Source organism: Procambarus clarkii, chromosome 1 (genome assembly GCF_040958095.1).
Source record: "Procambarus clarkii isolate CNS0578487 chromosome 1, FALCON_Pclarkii_2.0, whole genome shotgun sequence".
NCBI lineage: Eukaryota > Metazoa > Arthropoda > Malacostraca > Decapoda > Cambaridae > Procambarus > Procambarus clarkii.
Window position 1 is genome coordinate 30,621,552 of NC_091150.1, and position 26,686 is coordinate 30,648,237.

General features: G+C 47.2%; 1 protein-coding gene across 1 annotated transcript in view; it reads right to left on the bottom strand.

The window, feature by feature from the left end:
• Nucleotides 1-26,686, bottom strand: part of LOC123754293 (5-hydroxytryptamine receptor 1D) — a 74,983-nt gene that overhangs the window by 42,825 nt on the left and 5,472 nt on the right. The gene's annotated exons all lie outside the window — the stretch shown is intronic.

The following is a 26,686-nucleotide window of genomic DNA, read 5'->3' on the forward strand; positions in this document are numbered from 1 at the left end:
TTCCGCTTCCGTGTAAGGCGGGTAGGTGAACGGACGGTTGTAAGAGTGGGCGGACGGTCGTAAGAGTGGGCGGACGGAAGGGTGAGCGGGCAGACAGAAGAAACGACGGACGGGAGGACGGAGTGGGACGGAGTGGGACGGGTAGCGGAGGGGCACCAGTCGCTGGAAAGTGTCGTAGTGTACTTTTCCTTCACAACAAACGCGAGTGTTCGAGTCTCCGACATTTCCTGGCACTGGGAGGAAGGTTTTCCCGCCCTCTGGCCGGCCGCCGCTGCACCTGAGGTCCGTCCAGCAGTCCGTCTCTAGATCGAATCTCCAAGTTGTCATGTTTCATGTCAGCTCTGGCGCCTGGCAACACTCTCACCATAGCCCTAACTCGTCTCAATCATGGCACCTGCTGATATACGATGTTGCCATAATTGACTTGAAAAATGGCTGCTGATCTTTTGCTGCCAAAACTCACCTGAAACCTGGAGATTTATGATTCATTTACAGTGTTGCCATAACGCACGTCAGCTCCGGCGCAGAGCAATTTATTTTAGAGTATTGCCAATTATATATTATTCCCCTAGAGGGCTAGAGGACGGGGCGCGGGTGTTGTTATATAAAAAAAAAAATTATCGAGTAAAAGAGGAGGTGAGGCGTCCAGTGCCACTGTGACTGTGTACCGTCCAGTACCCTCACTCTGTGACTGTGTACCGTCCAGTACCCTCACACTGTGACTGTGTACCGTCCAGTACCCTCACACTGTGACTGTGTACCGTCCAGTACCCTCATACTGTGACTGTGTACCGTCCAGTACCCTCACACTGTGACTGTGTACCGTCCAGTACCCTCACACTGTGACTGTGTACCGTCCAGTACCCTCACACTGTGACTGTGTACCGTCCAGTACCCTCATACTGTGACTGTGTACCGTCCAGTACCCTCACACTGTGACTGTGTACCGTCCAGTACCCTCATACTGTGACTGTGTACCGTCCAGTACCCTCACACTGTGACTGTGTACCGTCCAGTACCCTCACACTGTGACTGTGTACCGTCCAGTGCCATCACACTGTGACTGTGTACCGTCCAGTACTCTCACACTGTGACTGTGTACCGTCCAGTACCCTCACACTGTGACTGTGTACCGTCCAGTACTCTCACACTGTGACTGTGTACCATCACAGTACCCTCACACTGTGACTGTGTACCGTCCAGTACCCTCACACTGTGACTGTGTACCGTCCAGTACCCTCACACTGTGACTGTGTACCGTCCAGTACCCTCACACTGTGACTGTGTACCGTCCAGTACCATCACACTGTGACTGTGTACCGTCCAGTACCCTCACTGTGACTGTGTACCATCACAGTACCCTCACACTGTGACTGTGTACCATCACAGTACCCTCATATTGTGACTGTGTACCGTCCAGTACTCTCACACTGTGACTGTGTACCGTCCAGTACTCTCACACTGTGACTGTGTACCGTCCAGTACCCTCACACTGTGACTGTGTACCATCACAGTACCCTCACACTGACTGTGTACCGTCCAGTACCCTCACACTGTGACTGTGTACCGTCCAGTACCCTCACACTGTGACTGTGTACCATCACAGTACCCTCACACTGTGACTGTGTACCATCACAGTACCCTCACACTGTGACTGTGTACCGTCCAGTACCCTCACACTGTGACTGGGGCGAGGGGGACGTCCACCATCACTGGGCATGATGGGGGGGCGGGGCACGCCTCCAGGACCACTGGGGCGTGAGGGGCGGGGCACGCCTCCAGGACCACTGGGCGTGAGGGGCGGGGCACGCCTCCAGGACCACTGGAGCGTGAGAGGCGGGGCACGCCTCCAGGACCACTGGGGCGTGAGGGGTAAGAAAGTAACTACCAAAAGAAGGCACCAGCCGGCCAGACAATGTACCACGGGAGTAAAGGTGGCCAAAGCCTCTCTGGGACAAATTTCCAACATTTGCCTGAGAGAAGAAAAGCCAAACCCAAATGAGTATTAGCAAGGAGTCGGATCTTGCAGATAATGAGCACAAGGTGAACTTCTTGCTGGGAACCAAAAATTAATCGACTCAGACGTAGAACGAGGGATATAAGTTACTTATATCACACTTTTACCTCGGTACACAACACTTAGGGAGCATCCTCAAGCACTAATGATCAGCTTAAAAATGTTTCGGAACACTTAAGCTGATGAATCAAATATGTTATTACTGATAGGGGGAGGGATGTGGGTTGGTGGGAGAGGAGTGGAGGGTAGAGAGATGGGAGGGGTTATCATGAGGTTATCTTGAGATGATTTCGGGGCTTTAGTGTCCCCGCGGCCCGGTCCTCGACCAGGCCTCCACACCCCCAGGAAGCAGCCCGTGACAGCTGACTAACACCCAGGTACCTATTTTACTGCTAGGTAACAGGGGCATAGGGTGAAAGAAACTCTGCTCATTGTTTCTCACCGGCGCCCGGGATCGAACCCGGGACCACAGGATCACAAGTCCAGCGTGCTGTCCGCTCGGACAGCACGCTGTTGCACTTCGCCCCTCAGACATATCAGAGTGCTATAGTTCTCGCAAACTCAAAGATATAAAAGTCTTGTCTTCTTGCCTGTGTCCTATGCTCCTTCCTCCTCACCGTTCCCGCCCGCAGGTCCCCTTGTTCCCGCCCTCGACGCGACGCGTTCACTAATGACGTCTCTAGGGCAAAGACCGCTCCAGACCTCCGCCAACGGTAAAGCCCCGTAATATTGAGGCTTTGCGACCATCACCCTCGATGGGTTTATACGCTTCTGGTTAGGCAAAACAGTTGCATTTATAACGGAGTGGAAAATTTAGAGAATTGGCTGCAATAACCTCGGCGCGTCTGCCCCGGCGACAATCTGCATGTCTGCGTGTGCAAGTCCGGAATGTTATGTGCCTGCAAGTCTTAAAGTTTTTGTGAATAGCGGATGGTCGGAGTTGTGTGTTTGTTGGGGTTTAGAGAGTCGACTATATCGGCTTGTAATGGCTGCCCTTGCTTGGATACCTGGAAGGCTGGAAGTCTATAAGAATGAAAGCCTAGCAGCCTAGGGGACCCCCTAGAAGCTTGGTAGTTTAGAAGACTGTAAGCCTGGCAGTCTGGAAGCTTGGCAGCTTAGAAGCCTGGTAGATTGGAACCTTGTTTATTAGCACGCTCAGACAACTACGAGCTCAACATTTTCTACATAATGCAAATTTAAAACTGGAATGTTCACAGTTAAATGGAACCTGAAGCCTGTGGAGGTAAAAACCAGAACATCTAGAACAGTTAAAGGCTGGATGTCGGGAAATTCTGCTCTGATTATCACGTTGGAAATCTTAAAAGAGCTAGATGATGCGTCCACATCCCACCGTTCGCTAAACTTAATCAAACTTAACCTAACTTAATAGAATACAGATCACTGAACTGAAAACGAAAACAAGTTAGATATAGAGCGCCACCGCCCTATTGAGATTGTGCATCACAACTTCAACAGGGCTACAACAGGGCTACAACAGGGGCTACAACACGCCTCAGGGCCGGTCCAACCTCCCCTACAATGGAAGAAATGTTGCTCGTCTGGAAGTCCAAAAATATGTGTATTATTTCAACTGGAGAATGTTGTGCCTGGCGGGCCGCATGTCCTGGTGTGGCCACGTCTGGTCACAGGCAACTGTGAAATCTTTATACCTAGCTGCTGGAAAATCTTGAAGGGGTAAAGGCAGCAAATCCAAATGTCTAAAAGCATTCTTGTGTACGATATCTAGACGACTAGCAATATGTATGTATGTATGTATGTATGTATGTATGTATGTATGTATCTTTGATTGTATGTATGTATGTATGTATCTTTGATTGTATGTATGTATGTATATATGTATGTATGTATGCATGAATGTAATTATGTGATTGTGTCAGACCACGAAGGAAAGATTAATACAGGAAATTCCTTAAGTACTTTCGTATTTAATAAGTACCAATATGTACCTTATTAGTAGTTATTATTTATTAGTAACTTATTACTAATAGGTATCTTAAGTACTTTCGTATTTAATTGATCCTTCTAAAGATGTATAATTGTATACAAAAATACTTAAGGAATTTCCTGTCCTAATCCTTCCTTTGTGGTCTGATATTATCACATACATGCATATATATGGGGCGCCGGTGGCCGTATGGACAGCACGCTGGACACGTAATCCTGTGGCCCGGGTTCGATTCCCGGCGCCGGCGAGAAAACAAAATGGGCAGTTTCTTTCACCCTGATGCCCCTGTTACCTAGCAGTAAATAGGTACCTGGGAGTTAGACACCTGTTACGGGCTGCTGTGTGTGTGTGTGTGTGTGTGTGTGTGTGTGTGTGTGTGTGTGTGTGTGTGTGTGTGTGTGTGTGTGTGTGTGTGTGTGTGTGTGTGTGTGTGTGTAAAAGAGAAAATTAGTTAGTAGTAGTTAGGAACAGTTGATTGATTGACAGTTGAGAGGCAGGCCGAAAGATCAGAGCTCAACCCCCGCAAATACAACTAGGTGAATACATACATTCATACATGCATACATACATGTATGCATGCATGACTAAAGAAGCAAAGTTCAACCCCGGCAATCACAACTAGGTTAGTTGTGATATATTGTTACACTCACACACACATACACACACACACACACACACACACACACACACACACACACACACATATATATATATATATATGCGAACAAGCCTGAATGGTCCCCAGGACATATGCAACTGAAAACTCACACCCCAGAAGTGACTCGAACCCATACTCCCAGAAGCAACGCATCTGGTATGTACAAGACGCCTTAATCCACTTGACCATCACGACCGGACATAATGAGGTGATAGCCGAGGCTATTTGAACCACCCCACCGCCGGCACTCGGATAGTTATCTTGGGCATAGCATTTTACCAAATCACCTCATTCTTTGGGGCAACACGTGAGGAACACAAATGCGAACAAGCCTGAATGGTCCCCAGGACATATGCAACTGAAAACTCACACCCCAGAAGTGACTCGAACCCATACTCCCAGAAGCAACGCATCTGGTATGTACAAGACGCCTTAATCCACTTGACCATCACGACCGGACATAATGAGGTGATAGCCGAGGCTATTTGAACCACCCCACCGCCGGCACTCGGATAGTTATCTTGGGCATAGCATTTTACCAAATCACCTCATTCTTTGGGGCAACACGTGAGGAACACAAATGCGAACAAGCCTGAATGGTCCCCAGGACAGATGCAACTGAAAACTCACACCCCAGAAGTGACTCGAACCCATACTCCCAGAAGCTTGTGTTCCTCACGTGTTGCCCCAAAGAATGAGGTGATTTGGTAAAATGCTATGCCCAAGATAACTATCCGAGTGCCGGCGGTGGGGTGGTTCAAATAGCCTCGGCTATCACCTCATTATGTCCGGTCGTGATGGTCAAGTGGATTAAGGCGTCTTGTACATACCAGATACGTTGCTTCTGGGAGTATGGGTTCGAGTCACTTCTGGGGTGTGAGTTTTCAGTTGCATATGTCCTGGGGACCATTCAGGCTTGTTCGCATTTGTGTTCCTCACGTGTTGCCCCAAAGAATGAGGTGATTTGGTAAAATGCTATGCCCAAGATAACTATCCGAGTGCCGGCGGTGGGGTGGTTCAAATAGCCTCGGCTATCACCTCATTATATCCGGTCGTGATGGTCAAGTGGATTAAGGCGTCTTGTACATACCAGATGCGTTGCTTCTGGGAGTATGGGTTCGAGTCACTTCTGGGGTGTGAGTTTTCAGTTATATATATATATATATATATATATATATATATATATATATATATATATATATATGTACAAAATAAAAATGTGTGTAAGCAAATAGTTTTCAAGTATATGCAAGTATCCATGGCCAAGTATTCAGATCTGGAAGTCTTTACAAATTATAAAATAAAACCAGCAATTTTGTAAGATTTAAAAAGTTTAAGGTATTCTTGACAATATTTCTCAGAGGTGATTCAGAATAATGTGAAAAGTTGGACACCGCAAAGTTCTCTGTATCTGCTCAGAGGTGAGCCTGGTGCCCTCTCCTTGCTCTTCCCGTTTCCCCTATTTATCCGCCCTCCTCTTCCTCTCACCTCTCTCTTCCGAACCTCTCCTTTACTCTTTATCTCTCTCTCTCTCTCTCTCTCTCTCTCTCTCTCTCTCTCTCTCTCTCTCTCTCTCTCTCCCTCTCTCTCTCGGTCCTTTTATTTTTCCCTCCCTCTCTCCCAACCAGTCACAACAGTCAAGAGTAAGTTACTGTGAAATGGACGAGGTCAATAAACCTGGAAGAACACTAGCATCGCCCTAAGGTCCTGACAAGGCCCTGGCGACCTCACGTCTCTGCTGTCAGCTGGTGGAGAGGTCTTAGGTTGAGGTCCCAGTGGAAGAACCACTCTGGTGCAGTTCCAGAGTTTCTGTCTGCATGTTTAGGACCATGGTCCAAAATTTTTAAAACGTGAATGCTACTCGGCGTTCACGGGTAGTTGGTGCTTATTTAAGAGATGCCTTACTGCACTTTTAAGACAGTTGTTCTCCTAATTTAAGATGAAAAGTCCGCATGGTGAAGTATCTGGTCCGCTGGCCCTCGGCTTGAGGTTGTAAGGGCATCTTTGTCCAACTTAAGAGTACAGATATTGTCCGTGGTTTTGTTGTCCAGAGATGTTGGAAGATGTTTATGACAGTTGTTTAAGTGTCGCTCTCTGACAGGTCTTCACCTCCCTCCCCCCCTCTTGCCCTCACCTTTCCCCCTCTTGCCCTCACCTTCTTCCCCCTCTTGCCCTCACCTGCCTGCCAGGTCCTCACCTCCCAACAAACACAAAACGTTTTCATAATATTTTCAAATGGTTCTGAGAAGGTAACACTGTAGCTATATATTTAAAGACGTGATTAAAACGTCCTAAAAGAAACAAGAAAATCATAAGCTGGAAGTTAACTTTAAACATATATAATTCAGAGACAATATTTTAAATTTATTGTAAATGCTAAAAGCAATAGTGTATACTATGCTGTTATACTGTTTGTATGTTTAATATATAAAAACAAGTAATTTCAATCAACATTTTTTATAATTTATGTGTAATTTATGTATGCTCAATTTAACGTTTAATTAGTGTATGCTAAATTATCAAGTAGAATTATTTAATGTTAATGTTAAATTTTGAAAAAGTATCACATACTGGAATAAGACAGAGGCCATTATATATATAGAACTATAAATAAAAGTAAAGCAACTAATTAATTGTTTCGGAGAATTTTTTCCTGGATACTGAAGTAATATATTAATTCCTTCCTAGAACCCTCATCTCTCACCTCCCAGGGTCATACTTCCCTCCCACTAGGTCCTTACCTGGGAGGTGTGTGTGTGTGTGTGTGTGTGTGTGTACTCACCTAGTTGTGTTTGCAAGGGTTGAGCTCTGGCTCTTTGTTCCCGCCTCTCAATCGTCAATCAACTGGTGTACAGATGCCTGAGCCTACTGGGCTCTATCATATCTACACTTGAAACTGTGTATGGAGTCAGCCTCCACCACATCACTGCCTAATGCATTCCACCTGTTAACTACTCTGACACTGAAACTGTCACTGACACACACACACACACACACACACACACACACACACACACACACACACACACACACACACACACACACACACACACACACACTGTGTGTGTGTCCCTCCTCCTGCCTGCCTCAAGAGTCTGTATCACCCGTGTGTCTAGCACTAGAGTGGGTGTGTTGGTGGGTGCTTGGTGTCAAAGATGTCACTGGTATGTGGGTGTGGGTGTCGGGTAATGTCTTCCGTAGTGCCAGCAATAACCAGGAGAACTTGGCCTCCAGCCACTATTTTGGTCGGGCACACGAGTGGCGGGCTTGGGGCACCCATGGTGAGTCCACCGACTCATCACTCACTCATCACCCGTCAACCGACTCATCACTCACTCATCACCCGTCACGGTGAAGGTATAAGCTTCCGTCTCACCTCCTTCCTCAAGGTGAGAGATGGACGGGTAAAGTTTTTATATCGATTCGAAAAGATTTGTGGAAAAACCTTGTTGGAGCAGTGAATGTTCACGATGCAGTGACAACAGTCAGTGATCACGCTACAGTGACAACAGTCAGTGATCACGCTACAGTGACAACAGTCAGTGATCACGCTGCAGTGACAACAGTCAGTGATCACGCTGCAGTGACAACAGTCAGTGATCACGCTGCAGTGACAACAGTCAGTGATCACGCTGCAGTGACAACAGTCAGTGATCACGCTACAGTGACAACAGTCAGTGATCACGCTGCAGTGACAACAGTCAGTGATCACGCTACAGTGACAACAGTGACGGGGCTCCGACAGTGATAGGTGTCAGAACAGTCTCTTCCCTTAATCAGGCTTTCCACAAAAAAAATCTAACTGCATCACATCATCATAAACGTACGAACCCAGTCAACCCACCCAACCTATCGAGGGTGATGCATAGAGAGTTGTTTTTTGGTTAATATTACGACGTTTTAACTTTGTCTAATGATCCCAGGTAACTTGAAAAACGAGTCTACCAGCCTGAGAGTTATTCCATAAACCTGACCTAACTGAGAGGTCAAAGAAATATAGAAGTGGAAATATATATATTAAATATTTGATTAAATTTGACGAATAGTTTTTAAAAGCATGGGTAGAGGATAAGTATATAAATAAATGACTTGATGTGAGATGTGGAGAGTTTGCTGAAGGCGCGAGGCTCGCTGCAGAGGGTCTTCACCTCACTTGAGCTGCAGAAACCGTGAGGGGAGGTCGTGCTCCGTTGAGCTCCTGCTAGAGATGAACCCCCTGATTGATATACCTTCAAGAGGAAGGAAGTGAGCAGACGTTTCGATTGTGGAATAAGTCTGGAGACATGAGCTCAAGTCGTGGACTGCAGGAAGAGTTGTGGAGCAGTCTTTAAAGCAGTTTTATGGGCAACCTAGGAGCGCCTCTACAAGCACTCTTAAGAGTTCATTGTTAGTCGACGGGCGGCAGCGAGAGTGTGGCTGCCGAGGTCGGTTCTGGCAGAGTGGTTGGGGGACGTTGTCTACCTGTACGCGAGCAACAGTCTGATGCAGTAACCAGAGTTCTTTAGAGGTTTAAGCTCCATAAGCCCCAACCCCCCCCCCCCTCAGGAAATCCGGGACAGGACACTAATGCGACGCATTTTTATAACGGATTAGTCGACTATCAAAACATGGACGTATTAGGTGAAGGGCCGGTTGAGGAGGACTAGCTGGCTTCTCTGGCAGCTGCAGGACCCGGCCAGCGTACCGGCCTTCACCGCTAACTCCGGTAGTATTCAACAAGACGCTCAAGAGTTCAGAAAATGATTCAATTTCAATATGTGATCAACGTGGCAGCTTTATCCGTCCAACAAGTTTCCAACACATTCTTCTCAAGAGTTCTTTGAGCGAAGGAAAAGTTGTTACAAGATTGCCAGTAGCGGTGTGAGAGCTGGGAGGTGAGAGCTGGGAGGTGAGAGCTGGGAGGTGAGAGCTGGGAGGTGAGAGCTGGGAGGTGAGAGCTGGGAGGTGAGAGCTGGGAGGTGAGAGCTGGGAGGTGAGAGCTGGGAGGTGAGAGCTGGGAGGTGAGAGCTGACAGGTGAGAGCTGGGAGATGAGAGCTGGGAGGTGAGAGCTGACAGGCGAGAGCTGACTGTCTCTCTCACCACCACACCTGGAACAACAGTGTTGACTGTCTCTCTCACCACCACACCTGGAACAACAGTGTTGCCTGTCTCTCTCACCACCACACCTGGAACAACAGTGTTGCTTGTCTCTCTCACCACCACACCTGGAACAACAGGGTTGACTGTCTCTCTCACCACCACACCTGGAACAGCAGTGTTGCTGCTCGCGGAAACACACCTGGAACAACAGTGTTGCCTGTCTCTCTCACCACCACACCTGGAACAACAGTGTTGACTGTCTCTCTCACCACCACACCTGGAACAACAGTGTTGACTGTCTCTCTCACCACCACACCTGGAACAACAGTGTTGACTGTCTCTCTCACCACCACACCTGGAACAGCAGTGTTGCCTGTCTCTCTCACCACCACACCTGGAACAACAGTGTTGCCTGTCTCTCTCACCACCACACCTGGAACAACAGTGTTGCCTGTCTCTCTCACCACCACACCTGGAACAACAGTGTTGCCTGTCTCTCTCACCACCACCACACCTGGAACAGCAGTGTTGACTGTCTCTCTCACCACCACACCTGGAACAGCAGTGTTGACTGTGTCTCTCACCACCACACCTGGAACAACAGTGTTGACTGTCTCTCTCACCACCACACCTGGAACAGCAGTGTTGACTGTCTCTCTCACCACCACACCTGGAACAGCAGTGTTGCCTGTCTCTCTCACCACCACACCTGGAACAACAGTGTTGCCTGTCTCTCTCACCACCACACCTGGAACAGCAGTGTTGACTGTGTCTCTCACCACCACACCTGGAACAACAGTGTTGCCTGTCTCTCTCACCACCACACCTGGAACAGCAGTGTTGACTGTCTCTCTCACCACCACACCTGGAACAACAGTGTTGCCTGTCTCTCTCACCACCACACCTGGAACAACAGTGTTGCCTGTCTCTCTCACCACCACACCTGGAACAGCAGTGTTGCCTGTCTCTCTCACCACCACACCTGGAACAACAGTGTTGACTGTCTCTCTCACCACCACACCTGGAACAACAGTGTTGACTGTCTCTCTCACCACCACACCTGGAACAACAGTGTTGACTGTCTCTCTCACCACCACACCTGGAACAACAGTGTTGCCTGTCTCTCTCACCACCACACCTGGAACAACAGTGTTGCTGCTCGCGGAAACACACCTGGAACAACAGTGTTGCCTGTCTCTCTCACCACCACACCTGGAACAGCAGTGTTGCCTGTGTCTCTCACCACCACACCTGGAACAACAGTGTTGCCTGTCTCTCTCACCACCACACCTGGAACAACAGTGTTGCCTGTCTCTCTCACCACCACACCTGGAACAGCAGTGTTGACTGTCTCTCTCTCCACCACACCTGGAACAACAGTGTTGCCTGTGTCTCTCACCACCACACCTGGAACAACAGTGTTGCCTGTCTCTCTCACCACCACACCTGGAACAACAGTGTTGCCTGTCTCTCTCACCACCACACCTGGAACAACAGTGTTGCCTGTGTCTCTCACCACCACACCTGGAACAACAGTGTTGCCTGTCTCTCTCACCACCACACCTGGAACAACAGTGTTGCCTGTCTCTCTCACCACCACACCTGGAACAGCAGTGTTGCCTGTCTCTCTCACCACCACACCTGGAACAGCAGTGTTGCCTGTCTCTCTCACCACCACACCTGGAACAGCAGTGTTGCCTGTCTCTCTCACCACCACACCTGGAACAGCAGTGTTGCTGCTCGCGGAAACACACCAACGTCACGTCAACCTTCAGATGAGATTTTTCACTTAAATCACCCAATAAATCTCCGGGAACCTGACATACCCCGACACAGATCTGGGACGTGAAAGATTACAATCAGTTAAAGTCTTGCCCTCGGCATGACGCAATACGTTTCAATCAGTTATTGATTCTTTGCGTCATCAAAGCGTTATATGAAGCCTGGCAATTGCAAAAAAGAGATCAAAAGCTCATGATCTTCACCGCAAGTAAAATGCTCCTGAACTGAAAAGAAAATGCCAGCGTTTCCGGTCTGTAATTCAGTTATTTTTTGTATAGTGATTCAGCGTCCCCTAGGGTCTCTTAAAGAGTTCTTGGCTTCGTACTGAGCAAAGGCTCTGGAGAGTCTGTTCCTGCCTTCGATCGTAGCCTCCTTGGCTCTTGATCTTCCTCCTCTTCCTTCCTCTCGAGCCTCTCAAGCCCAGGAGGAGGGAGGAGGCTCCGCAACACACAGCTGTTCACATCACCGACCGAAATCTGAGGAAGCGCGCGGAACTTAAGATTTTACCAATCTTAAGATTACGAGAGAATGATGATTTCTAAATGGGTTATTTTCACAGTCAGCAAGAATGTTTCTCAACAGCCTGCGGGGCCGGGCTCCTGTGTACACCCAAGGTGTTCCTATGACCGTCCTCACATAATACATAGGAGTCAAGGAAATTCCAGAACCCCTTTTTCAACCATACGAGGCAGCTTTTATTTATATCCACTCAAACTCATTCACATCATACATGTCTAACCTACGCTTGAAACAATCAAGTAATAGCACGTCTATTATGTGGCTCTACGATATATTCAACAAATCAATAATCTTGTTTGCAAACCAGTATTTACCCAGGTCTTTCCTAAATCACCGACCTACACACCTCACTCGGGTCATCACTTACTCTTACTCTCTCTAGAGAATGTAAATTCATCTCTCTCAGTCTCTTATATGAGAGACTGAGAAAGGTTCCTAATTGAGGGATTAGCTCCCTGGAAACACAAACCGAAACTGTCTCTATTTTCCGGTTGTTACAACTTGTAATAAAGTTGTTACATCTTGGCTTAACGTGTTTATGACGTATTAGAACGTTGTTACAACTTGCTATATTGGTTGTTATAACTGGTTAGGAGGTGTTAAAAGTTGTTCGAACGTTGTACCAACGTCGTAGTTTCGGTGTGTGTTTGGCGGGCATGGTGATCACTGTTCTCTAGCTCGCTCCTAGTGTCACTGCTATTTGTTTGCGTCTCCCTCTTAGGTAACCAATTCTAAAAAAATCTTATGCTTCAACATTCACTGTTTTGTTAGTCCAGTTTATTGGACTGAAATAAAGTGACCTTTAACGTAGAACATGAGTGATGACCGACCCACACACCAGGAGGTGAGCAGACGACGACGTCTCGGTCCGTCGTGGACCATAATCAAGTGTCAGAACGTGAGTGGTTAATTTATGGAACAAAGTACCGGGTGACATAATTGACTTGCGACCGCTGGATTGTTTCAAGGGCAGTGTGAGGGGAGGTGGGGGAGGGGGAGATGAAGACTGAGGATCTAGCTTGGTTTACAGATCGAGCTGTCGGTAAACTGTAAACCTTGCGTGTATCCATAATTATGAAATGAGAGCACACCAGCTCGCAGATTCTGCCTACGCAGCCTCCTCTGACCAGTTGAATTCTCGCCACAGGCCAGGAAGGACGTGTGATGCTGGAGTCCCTCTTCGTCTCAAAAATACGAATTTCATTCCAAATCCAAACCCGCAAAACTTTTACCCAGAAAAGTCACGGAAGCCTTGTCCCTCGACGGGTTTAAGGTATCAAGGAAACTTGTTTCCGATTCCAACTCCAAGGATCTGTATTGACGGGAACGAAGAGAACGACTGAGAGAACATTTGAAGCATTCTACCAAGTGAGGGCCAGTGACATCCTAGAAGCGAGCGTGAGGGCGCATGTAGAGTCTCCTCTTGACTGCTCGTAGCTTGGTTGAACAGTATGCAAGGTCACGTCCTCTCTACCAAACACTCTCGCACGCCCTCTTCCTCTAGCATTTTGACTTTTTCTATATATATATATATATATATATATATATATATATATATATATATATATATATATATATATATATATATATATATATATATATATACGGTAAAGAAGAGAGGCGGTGGAGGGAACTGCTAGTTAGAAACACGTAACTTAGAGATCACTGGACGTCTTAACAGTCCATGATATATCAATACGTCCAGTGGTTAATACGTCCAGGGATCAATACGTCCAGTGATCATTTTTCTTAACCCGCTCCGGGGACTTGACAGCAGGTGACACTTCAGTATCCCCCATGTCTGACAATGTCACTGTCACGTGACTGAGCAGTCACGCTCAGTCATCTTGTTGTTCGTACCTTCTCCCTTAGTTCTTCCGTCACTGTAATACTGTGCACGGTGCCTGTGTCTCCTGCGTCTTGTTGGCCAGAAACACCCGTAAACAATATTTACCATTTTATTAACCATTATTACTGTCATCTTGACTCCAGTGAGCGAGAAGGGACGGATAACCATTTGTATATATCTTAGCTTATGTTGGTAGGGAGAGATGTGGGGGTTGTGGGGCTCCACCTCAACCCACACCCACACACCTCTCTCCCACCTCTACCCACACCACACACACCCCCCACACACACCCCCAGCCCACACCCACGCACCCCCCACACACACCCCCAGCCCACACCCACACACCCCACCAGCCTGTCTCTCTGCCAGCTGGGAATAAAAGCCTTGACGCTGAAAAACGTTAATATGCGCTAATTAAAGTTTAATTTACGTCAGCTCTCCTTGTCAATTATTGCACACGAGCGAACGAGCGGCCATCAATAGTGTCTAGGAAGAGACTCGTTACACCCGAGTAATTATCCATTGTTGCATAACACGTTAAGTGAAGGGAAGAAACACCCTTTAATATAGCACAACGGATCACAACAGCCTGATAATTAGAAAATCTTTAACGCGTGAGTTTGGCGTAACCCGAGACGCGAGAGTTGGATCCCAACGCAGTGCTCCAAGAGATAGTCTCAGTTTACATTAGCGGCGTGCTACAAGTGTCTTAGAATTTGTGTCCATGTCGTTTGAACATCTAAAATGTTAATTCGGTCCGTGGCAGACATTTCAGGATGTGTTAAAGTCGGGGTAATTAGGCTATGTTTCCACCGCCATGGTAATGTTGGCTGTGTAGTTCAGTTGTTGGGCCGAGCAGGGGCATGATCCAGGCTGGGATAGGGTCGGTCGAGCTGGGATGGGATAGATGGGGCGGGGATGGGATAGATGGGGCTGGGATTGTATGTTCCGGGCTGGGATGGTATGTTTCGGGCTGGGATGGTATGCTCCGGGCTGGGATGGGATGTTCCGGGCTGGGATGGGGATGTTCCGGGCTGGGATGGGATGTTCCGGGCTGGGATGGGGATGTTCCTGGCTGGGATGGGATAGATGGGGCTGGGATTGTATGTTCCGGGCTGGGATGGTATGTTCCGGGCTGGGATGGTATGTTCCGGGCTGGGATGGGATGTTCCGGGCTGGGATGGTATGTTCCGGGCTGGGATGGGATAGATGGGGCTAGGATGGGAAGTGCCGGGCTGGGATGGGGATGTTCCTGGCTGCGATGGGATGTGCCGGGCAGGGATGAGATGAATCAAACCTGGGACCTCTGTTGTTTATCATGTATAAAACAAAAAAAAAATAGTTACAGGCCTGAACAGCAACATTTACCAATTTACTGACGATAGAAAAATACGACATAAAAATAAATTCAGAACACACACACAGCCGCTACAAGACAGCCTACACAATCTTGAGGTTATCTTGAGATGATTTCGGGGCTTTAGTGTCCCCGCGGCCCGGTCTTCGACCAGGCCTCCACCCCCAGGAAGCAGCCCGTGACAGCTGACTAACACCCAGGTACCTATTTACTGCTAGGTAACAGGGGCATTCAGGGTGAAAGAAACTTTGCCCATTTGTTTCCGCCTCGTGCGGGAATCGAACCCGCGCCACAGAATTACGAGTCCTGCGCGCTATCCACCAGGCTACGAGGCCCCACAAGCTTCCAAAATGGACACAATATTGAAAGATGCAGTTTAGTGCTGACAATGTAAGCTTCTGAACTTACGTAATAGTTACTCGATACCGGTTGGACAATGTTGAAATTGAGAATGTTGAATGTGAGAAAGATCTTGGAGTCAGGATTAATCGGGGCCCTGCTAGTAACAATGTAATCAATACATGTGTGTGTGTGTGTGGATTAATGTAAATATGATACTGGGATTAATTTCTAGAAGTGTTAGCAATAAAATACTTGAAGTTATTATTTAGCTATATGTTGTTCTTGTTTGGCCCCGTTTACATGATGGAGTTTAGCTCGGGCTCCGGACTACAGAATGGATGTAAGTTAATTTACAAGGACAGTAATGCATGACAAAGTTATTCCCAGGAGGTATATTTTTTTTTTTAATGAAGTGAAATTAGTAATGCTTCATTTACATTGTTTTGGAAAGACGAAGGGGAATATAAATTAGGTTTCAAATATATCAACACAAAACAAAAAGAAACAATGAATACAATTTGGATAAGTTTAAATGCATTAAATACCTGGGTAAATACTGGCTTAGAAACAAGTTTGTTGATTTATGGAACAAATTACCTGGGTAACATAACAGAGGTGGGATCAATGGAGTGTTTCAAGAGCAGGTTAGTCATATGTATGAATGAGTTTGAGTTGACCTAAAAAGGAGCTGCCTCGTATGGCCCAATAGGTCTCTAATTGCAGCTGGTTTTATTTTATTTCGTACCACCTATTCCCCCTGTTCACCCCCCCCCCCCTCCACACTTTTACCTGAGGCCATGATTAAAATATTATGGAAGCATAGCGTTTTATTCTGATGTGTTGTACATGCTGCTATGGCGGTATGTCCACTCACAAGATGAGTGGCGCTGCCCAATACTGTCACTATGGCGGTATGTCCACTCACAAGATGAGTGACGCTGCCCAATACTGTCACTATGGAGGTGTGTCCACTCACAAGATGAGTGGCGCTGCCCAATACTGTCACTATGGCGGTGTGTCCACTCACAAGATGAGTGGCGCTGCCCAATACTGTCACTATGGCGGTGTGTCCACTCACAAGATGAGTGGCGCTGCCCAATAAACTAGCCCCTCGGGGCAAAATTAAAAAAAAAAAATAATTCTGATGGTTTCCTTACCATGCTCACATTAGTCTTAATAAACATTCACATAACTCGACATTTTACAAAGGAAACTCAGTCAAACATTTTTTTTTACCGAAAAATAGCCTGAGATAACTCAAATAAGAGAGTGAATATGAAGATAGGAGTGACATCATGGCCACTATATATTCCCCGAGGGACGTCTCCAATATAAAGAAACTTGCAGACACGGACTCAAAAAATCCCTTTCGTGCGCCGTTCTTGGCGGTGTTCCAGGCAGCCTCTCCGGTGCCCCGGGAGAGTAAGTACTCGCTAGATAAGGAATGGGACGCCCCTGGAAGGAGGCTGGTCCTCGGGGGCTCTATATGACTCACGCTACTCCAGTCCTCCCGGCCAACACGTCTTGCAAGGTTGTGACAGGACTGACCACGCGAGAAGGTAACTTGCAAGGTTGTCACAGGACTGACCACGCGAGAAGGTAACTTGCAAGGTTGTCACAGGACTGACCACGCGAGAAGGTAACATGGATTAAGTAACTTTTGCGAAACAAAATATTACTAATAAAATATTTTAAAAGACGCCAAATTACTATCATTCATCCATACATACGTATATATATTCATACATGCATACAAACATAATAAGACCGCAGTACCACATAAGAGACTAGTGCACAAGCTGGAGATGCAGGCAGGAGAGAAAAGGAAGGTACTCCACTGGTACTGGAGTACCTAAGCGACAAAAGACAGCGAGCCACTGTGAGGGGTGAGGTCTCTGAATGGCGAGGCGTCACCAGTGCAGTCCCGCAGGGGTCAGTCCTTGGACCTATACTGTTTCTGATATATGTAAATGATCTCCCAGACGGAATAGACACGTTCCTCTCAATGCTTGCTGATGATGCAAAAATTATGGAGAGGAATAAGACAGAGGAAGATAGTTTGAGATTACAAGATGACCTTGACAAACTGAAGGAATGGTCCAATAAATGGCTACTAAAGTTCAACCCAAGTAAATATCAGTTAATGAAACAAGGGGGAGGAAATAGGAGGCCAGACACAGGATACCGAATAGGAGATGAAGTCCTTCACGAAACGGACGGAGAGAAAGATCTAGGAGTTAATATCACGCCAAACCTGTCTTCTGAAGCCCACATCAAAAGAATAACATCGGCGGCGTATGCAAGGCTGGCCAACATCAGAACTGCCTTCAGAAACCTGAGTAAGGAATCCTTCAGAACCTTGTATACCACATATGTAAGACCAATCCTGGAGTATGCAGCCCCAGCACGTCTTGTCAAGCACAAGAAGAAGCTAGAAAAAAAGTTCAGAGGTATGCCACTAGGCTAGTCCCAGAACTAAGAGGCATGAGTTATGATGAAAGGCTGTGTGAACTGCACCTCACGTCGCTGGAAGACTGAAAAGCTCGGGGAGACATGATCACCACATGCAAAATTCTCAGGGAAATTGGCAGGGTAGACAATGATGGATTATTTAACACAGGTGGTACACGTACAAGGGGACACAGGTGGAAGCTGAGTACCCAAATGAGCCACAGAGACATTAGAAAGAACTTTTTCAGTGTCAAGAGTAGTTAGTAAATAGAATGTACAAGGAACTGATGTGGTGGAGGCTGACTCCATACACAGTTTTAATTGTAGATATTATAGAGCCCAGTAGGCTGAGGAATCTGTACACCAGTAGATAGACGGTTGAGAGGCGGGACCAAAAAGCCAAAGCTTAACTCCCGCAAGTACAACTAGGTGAGTACAACTAGGTGAGTACAACTAGGGGAGTACAACTAGGGGAGTACAACTAGGTGAGTACAACTCCGGGAGTACAACTAGGGGAGTACAATTAGGTGAGTACAACTAGGGGAGTACAACTAGGTGAGTACAACTAGGTGAGTACAACTAGGTGAGTACAACTAGGTGAGTGCAACTAGGGGAGTACAACTCCGGGAGTACAACTAGGGGAGTACAACTAGGTGAGTACAACTAGGTGAGTACAACTAGGTGAGTACAACTAGGTGAGTGCAACTAGGGGAGTACAACTCCGGGAGTACAACTAGGGGAGTACAACTAGGTGAGTGCAACTAGGGGAGTACAACTCCGGGAGTACAACTAGGGGAGTACAACTAGGTGAGTACAACTAGGTGAGTACAACTAGGTGAGTACAACTAGGTGAGTACAACTAGGAGAGTACAACTAGGTGAGTACAACTAGGGGAGTACAACTAGGGGAGTACAACTAGGTGAGTACAACTAGGGGAGTACAACTAGGTGAGTACAACTAGGAGAGTACAACTAGGTGAGTACAACTAGGGGAGTACAACTAGGGGAGTACAACTAGGTGAGTACAACTAGGTGAGTGCAACTAGGGGAGTACAACTAGGTGAGTACAAACTTTGGTGATATTCTGCCCAATTTCAGGATAATCAAATGATCGATGAAATAGCTGTGTTGCATTGTCTACGAGAGTGGCGGGGTACTGTAACAATGTTGTTCTCGCTACCCTCCTGTACTGATGATTGTCAGGGTGAGCATAGTAGTGTACACACACACACTATATATATATATATATATATATATATATATATATATATATATATATATATATATATATATATATATATATATTACTGAAAACTCACACCCCCAGAAGTGACTCGAACCCATACTGCCAAGAGCACTCTGCTGGCGTACAGGATCCCTTAACCGCTCGACCAGCACGACCGGACAAAAGAGGATGGTAGCCGAGGCTATTTCCATCCCCCCGCCGGCACTCGGTTGGTAATCTTGGGCATGGTATTTTATCAAATCACCTCATTCTTTGGGACACACGTGAGGAACACAAATGCGAACAAGAGGAATCCACGTCTCTACGCTGTCTTTTCCGACGGCTTGTGTTTCCTTGAGGAAGGCAGCATGAGGCAGCAGGAGGCAGCAGGAGGAAGCAGGAGGCAGCAGGAGGCAGCAGGAGGCAGCAGGAGGCAGCAGGAGGCAGCAGGAGACAGCTGGAGGCAGCTGGAGGCAGCAGGAGGCAGCAGGAGGCAGCTGGAGGCAGCTGGAGGCAGCAGGAGGCAGCAGGAGACAGCTGGAGGCAGCTGGAGGCAGCTGGAGGCAGCAGGAAGCAGCAGGAGGCAGCAGGAGGCAGCTGGAGGCAGCTGGCAGGACGAGGGATGGCAGCTGCCTCTCCCAACACCCATGGTGTGCATGGTTACCTCAGGCTCGGGTCCCTCTCAACACCTAGTTCGCTTTCCTCATAACAAAACCATCCATTCTCTTCTTCAGCCGGAGGGAAAATGTTCAATCACCAATACAATCACAGATATACTGAAGATAGGATATTCCACCGCCTACAGCGAAAATACAACTGGATTTTCCGTTCACTGTTGTAGCGGTGTGGACTCGTTCTGGACGTGTGAGGGAGCAAGGGACTCCTGGTGATAGACTGTCTCTTTGATATCGATGTACGCGGTTACTACATGATATCTTGTCAACTGAATTTTCTTTCTTCATAAATAACTAATAATAAAGGTTAACAAATGTATTACTAAGCACAGGTAAACATAAGAGAGAATGTTTGTCTGTCCAAAGCTGGAGGTCAGACGTTTGAAGCTAGTCTCACTCAACTTTTCAGGGTGACACATTGGTGGAAGGGTGCTGTAGGGGGTCGGAACCATTGCCATCTTTTAAGAAGAATTAGTTCCCATTACGACCTACAGCAATCCTTATAAAATCTGAAATGATGGATTGGTTTCCAGAGAATTTTACAGTTGTTCAGCTCTCACACAACGTTCTTACAACGTAGTGTCAATGTATCAGTGGTAAACATAACGCTGTAGGAACATTGTGTATATTGCAAGTTCTTAAAGTGAGAACTTAGAGAGAGAGAGAGAGAGAGAGAGAGAGAGAGAGAGAGAGAGAGAGAGAGAGAGAGAGAGAGAGAGAGAGAGAGAGAGAGAGAGAGAGAGAGAGAGAGAGACAGAGAGAGAGAGAGAGAGAGAGAGAGAGAGAGAGAGAGAGAGAGAGAGAGAGAGAGAGAGAGAGAGAGAGAGAGAGAGAGAGAGACCCAGGATATCCTATCTACTACAGCATAAATTTTATAATCGTAATACAATGGTTAAAAAGTACGCCGGTAGGGTAAATAATATTTAATATTTCTTGACCTTAAAACCCAGTGAATAGGATCTCGCGACCAAATATTGAAGAACCCTGAGCAATGGTACACATCTAAGAACAGAGAACACCTAAGACAAACCCAGTCCCTAAGATCAGCTGGGACAAACTCAGTCTCTAAGATTACCTGGGACAAACCCAGTCCCTAAGATTAGCTGGGACAAACCCAGTCCCTAAGATCAGCTGGGACAAACTCAGTCTCTAAGATTACCTGGGACAAACCCAGTCCCTAAGATCAGCTGGGACAAACCCAGTCCCTAAGATCAGCTGGGACAAACCGTCTCTAAGATTAGCTGGGACAAACCCAGTCCCTAAGATTAGCTGGGACAAACATACAAGCAGTTGGACCAGCTGGAACAAACATACAAGCAGTGGGACCAGTTGGAACAAACATACAAGAAGTGGGACCAGCTGGAACAAACATACAAGCAATGGGACCAGCTGGAACAAGTAGTGGGACCAGCTGGAACAAGCAGTGGAACCAGCTGGAACAAGCAGTGGGACCAGCTGGAACAAGCATGCAGGCAGCGGGACCAGCTGGAACAAGTAGTGGGACCAGCTGGAACAAGCAGTGGAACCAGCTGGAACAAGCAGTGGGACCAGCTGGAACAAGCAGTGGGACCAGCTGGAACAAGCAGTGGGACCAGCTGGAACAAACAGTGGGACCAGCTGGAACAAGCATACAGGCAGTGGGACCAGCTGGAACACACACCCTGGTATAAAATGGAACACACGTAGAGAGGTAACCAGGTAGGAGAGAGCAAGGGGGTGACGGGGCTTACACGCGAGCACCATCCTGGGAGCGGCCAGTGATCCCCAGCTTCACTGAGGCGCCCAGACAGATCCAACCTAATCCTGGAATTGAATATGAAGTCTCACTGAAGACTCGGTCTCACTGTTAGCTTCGTGTGTCACTGTTGGCTTCATGTGTCACTGTTGGCTTCATGTGTCACTGTTGGCTTCGTGTGTCACTGTTGGCTTCATGTGTCACTGTTGGCTTCATGTGTCACTGTTGGCTTCGTGTGTCACTGTTGGCTTCGTGCCTCACTGTTAGCTTCGCATCTCATTTAGACTTGAGTGTAAGTAGACCATTTCCCTGAAGCCTGAATGTCTTCACTGCCTCACAGAAACCTCTGCTTCACTGTCTAAGCAAGCCGGTACAGTGACGCTCTCGTGCACGTGGCAACAGTGTGCTCGTGGCGTCTCACAAGAGGGATTCAATTAGTAGAGGTGAACCAGGTGAGGACAGGTGCAGGAGTCCCCCCCCCCCCCCCACACCTAACAACCCTCCCCCCCCCTCACCTTCCACCACCAGTTAACTCTTACGACCAACCAAGCCCCTATACTTGGTTGCCACTGGTTGCCCCTTAACATTCCCTTAACCTTTAGCCCTCTATTATTGACCAGCAGCGCGGCCCTCAACAGCATCCCTTGTGCCTCGCACCCTCAATACAAGCACCATTCGCCTCCCCCTTCACCCGTGTCTGTCAAAGAAGACTTATATTAATATGTTATTAAACGTTGCGCTGTCAGACCTTTTTCTGGCAGGGGCCAGAGAAAGGGCGCTTGTCTATATAGTCTTTATAGCTATTAGAATGCTTATCCAACGGAGGTCAGACGCTTAGGGGGTAGCTTCACTCAACTTTCCAAGATGACACATGGTGGGTACGTGAGGGTCATAGGCCAGTCGGGGTCAGTTCCAGTGCCACTCTTTAAGAATGCCATTCCAGTGCCATTCCCAGGCCTTAGTGACATAGGATGTGACGTCACCAGCGGGGGTATAGGTACTCCTGACCCCGCGCTCACCACGGACTAATACAGAAGCGAAAAAGAAAAAGGGAAAAGGGAGGAAACCCCACCTCCATTTAATACTTTGACCCAAATATCAGAGTAACAAGGTTATCGCGAACTCAATTACGGGCTCACCATAGCCCGTGCTACCTCCTTGTGTCCAGGTGCTGGTGTTCTTGCAAATATATTCGTGTTACCATTACGTCTTGTATTAACTTAAGTTTCTTCATGCGTTCATTTTAAGTTTTCTCGTGTGATAACCAAGTTTATGTTAACCATGTTTCAGGTATTATTTTTCATGCGTTTGTTTACAATTAGTATCAAAGAAAATTGTGTTAAGTTTTCATCTAATTATTCTTTATATCCTCTGCAATTTTCACACTGCAAAAAAATACATTTTTTTGTATTGATGAGGAGTGAAAGCCCCGTTACATGTGCCCAGTACAGCTGCGCTACTCTATCACGGCACAATAACTTCTTCTATACCCCCCCCCCTCACTTCTCCGATTTTCAGGAAATATAAAATAGGTGATTTCTTTTTCGTGCTCCGTAATATTGAATTTTTAAGGTGAGGGGAAGGAGAGAGGTGGCAGGGGGGAAGAGAGAGGAAAGATGGGAGGAGAGAGGCCGAGGGGATGATGATGGGGAGAGGGGCAGAAGAATGGTGATGGGGGAGAGTGGGGGGGGGGAGTGAGACATGAGTTAAGGTAGAGACTGGAAGAGGGGAAAGGGAATAGGGGGAGAGGGATGAGAGAGGTGGAGAAATGTGCGGAAAGTGTTAGAAGGAGAGGGGAGACATGGAGGAAAGGAGAGGGAGATAGGGAAGAGAGGTATGAAAGGCGGGAGAGGAGGAAGAGGAGGAGAGAGAAGTAGAGAGAAGGAGATATAGAAGGAAGGGGATGAAAAGCGAAGAAGGTGAGAGAGGAGGGAAGAGGGGAGAGATGAGGGAAGAAGAGAGTGGGATAGGATAAAAGAGGAGAGATAATTTGGTGAGAGGGGGAAAAAGGGGAAGACAGAGAAGAAAGCGAGAGGGGTATAGTGTGGGGGGAGAGAGAGAGACCCGAGCACTGCCGGATCACAAAAGAGGAGCAGAAACCAATACATTATAAACATAAGATTACCGAGAGTCCAATAAGCTGTAGTCTGGACAGGACTCTGAGGTGGCCGACCACCGAGCTGATGACCGCAGAGGTCACTACACGACCCCCAGGGACCCCACACCACAGTGATGAGACCAGTGATCAATACACTACACAATTACAGACACAAATATTGTTGAAGTATTACACATTAACTTGTCCTCAGGTCAGGCGCTCCTAACGTCAAAGACCCATTCGTCAATTTAAACGTATTGTGCGTTCATAATTGGCATTTTTTCAGGTGTAAATTATTATTATATAATTTAATTTCGAGTATAGTTGTATATTTCGGTGTTTAAGTTCTGATGGCAATTATTTGTATTTACAGTGCGATTTATAGAGGTGCGATTATAGAGGTGCGATTATAGAGGATTTATAGAGGTGCGATTATAGAGGATTTATAGAGGTGCGATTTATAGATAGAGGTGCGATTATAGAGGATTTATAGAGGTGCGATTTATAGATAGAGGTGCGATTTATAGAGGTGCGATTCGAACGCAGAAAGAGAGCGAAGCATTGTTCGAGAAAAGTTCGAGCGTCATAAGTTCTGAGTCGTGTTTACAGCGCTTTTTTTTTAATTCACAACAGCCCGTCCTGATCCACAAAGGCCAAATGCTCGTTAATCCACCGGCTTAGCCCCGTCTTTATGAATAAAAAGCACTTTACACACGACTCAAAACTGATGACGTTCGCACTTTTTTCGAACAGTGCTTTGTTCACGTCCTCTGCTCGACTCACAGCTCCCTGAATGCTTCATCCGCGTAACGCAAATATAATTAATTTCCAACAGAACCAAGCAACCTAACCTCAGTTAGACCTAATTATTCAACACATTCTAGTTTGTAGTGACCTACAGTTGAGAAACTAATTGAATACTCAGTACGTTAAAAGTGATGAAAAATACGTCATTGGGATCAGTCGCGTGCTTAAACAGCCTCGCCTGAGGACAGGTTGTTCACACACATCACTTGCCTTCGTTCATGACGACGGGCTAATTACATAATTAATTTGATTATGATTATAATTGTCATTTATTAACAGGGTTAGTAATCCTCGGGAGACGGTTGACGAAAATCTATTGTAAGTAAAGAGTCAAATTTACAAAAAAAACTAACAATAATAACAAATTAGATCATAATTCTAGAAATCGTCGCCCCAGATAAGTTGTCACAACTCAGCCCGTTCTCCTATCACCGCGTCGCATTTTGACCCCGTACTTTACCGAAATGTGATGTACTAGAAATGGTAGCGGCTCATGAAAAGAGCGGCATATCCCGTTTACTGTTCGTGGGTTCTCGGGTTGGTTAGGTTCGGGCACTTTAGTAGAACGGTTTAGTGTGTTTAGACCATGTCGTAGCTCAGTCGATTAATTAAGGCAGCCTCTGGGATGCTCTCGGACGTAGGTTCGAATACTCGTCACGGCCCTTGTGGATTTGTTCATTTGATGCATCAGGCTATTGTGATGTCTGTGTGTAGTGTAGTGTCGTTGTGAACGACCAGGGAGACAGGCTGCACAATAACCCCTACCAAAATGGAGACAAAATTGCACAATGGAGACATCTCCATGTCTCTACTGTGTACAGTGTCCAGGGCCGGTGTCCTGCCCTAGTAGTACAGTGGCAGCAGACTCGCCCGCACCTCCCGAGAATTCCGTGTGGGTTCGAACCGTAGCCAGGGACCATTGGCTGAGCACCGATACTTAACTATTCCCTCCTGTTCAGCCAGCAGTAATTGGGACCTGGTTGTAAAGCGACTAGCGGGCATGTTCCAGGGGAAGCTAGTAAGTTAGGACACACCGTGAGCAACGGGAAGGAGAAGTACCAAGCCTGGTAACAGGAGTCCCAAGTCGCCCACTCCTGTACCAATATGATTAACGTATTAATAATAATAATAATAATAATAATATAATTTATTAGGGCAGTGTTGAAGAATGATCACTTCTCCATAACTTGCAGACATGTGTTGTTTATGAAACTAATTTAAGGCACATTTATATTTAAATGTGAGCAGCTGCCGGCGCGTAAGACGCTGCTACTCACAAGGCTCACACGCACAGTACAGCAGCCAAACGCTCGCGGCTCAGCGCGCTCATAAAGGCTCAAGCGCTCAAAAAGTCTCAGCGCGCTCATAAAGGCTCAGCGCGCTCATAAAGGCTCAGCGCGCTCATAAAGGCTCAGCGCGCTCATAAAGGCTCACGCGCTCATAAAGGCTCAGCGCGCTCATAAAGGCTCAGCGCGCTCATAAAGGCTCAGCGCGCTCATAAAGCTCAGCGCGCTCATAAAGGCTCACGCGCTCATAAAGGCTCAGCGCGCTCATAAAGGCTCAGCGCGCTCATAAAGGCTCAGCGCGCTCATAAAGGCTCACGCGCTCATAAAGGCTCAGCGCGCTCATAAAGGCTCAGCGCGCTCATAAAGGCTCAGCGCGCTCATAAAGGCTCAGCGCGCTCATAAAGGCTCAGCGCGCTCATAAAGGCTCACGCGCTCATAAAGGCTCAGCGCGCTCATAAAGGCTCAGCGCGCTCATAAAGGCTCAGCGCGCTCATAAAGGCTCAGCGCGCTCATAAAGGCTCAGCGCGCTCATAAAGGCTCAGCGCGCTCATAAAGGCTCAGCGCGCTCATAAAGGCTCACGCGCTAATAAAGCAGCGATAAAGTCAGTCAACAAAACAGCACCACTAATGAATTCTCGAAACCAGTAGGAACTGAAAGAAAAGAATCAGGAAAAACGCAGAGTACAGCGTGACTATAGGATAGAGATGGAACACGAGGACACGATAGAAAATGGAAAGAGGAGCTAGACGAAGTCAAGAAGCGATGTCCAACCACGTGGGAGGGCCATCGTGGATCGAACGCCGACCTACAAGAAGCGAGATCGTCGCTGCACAATATCCT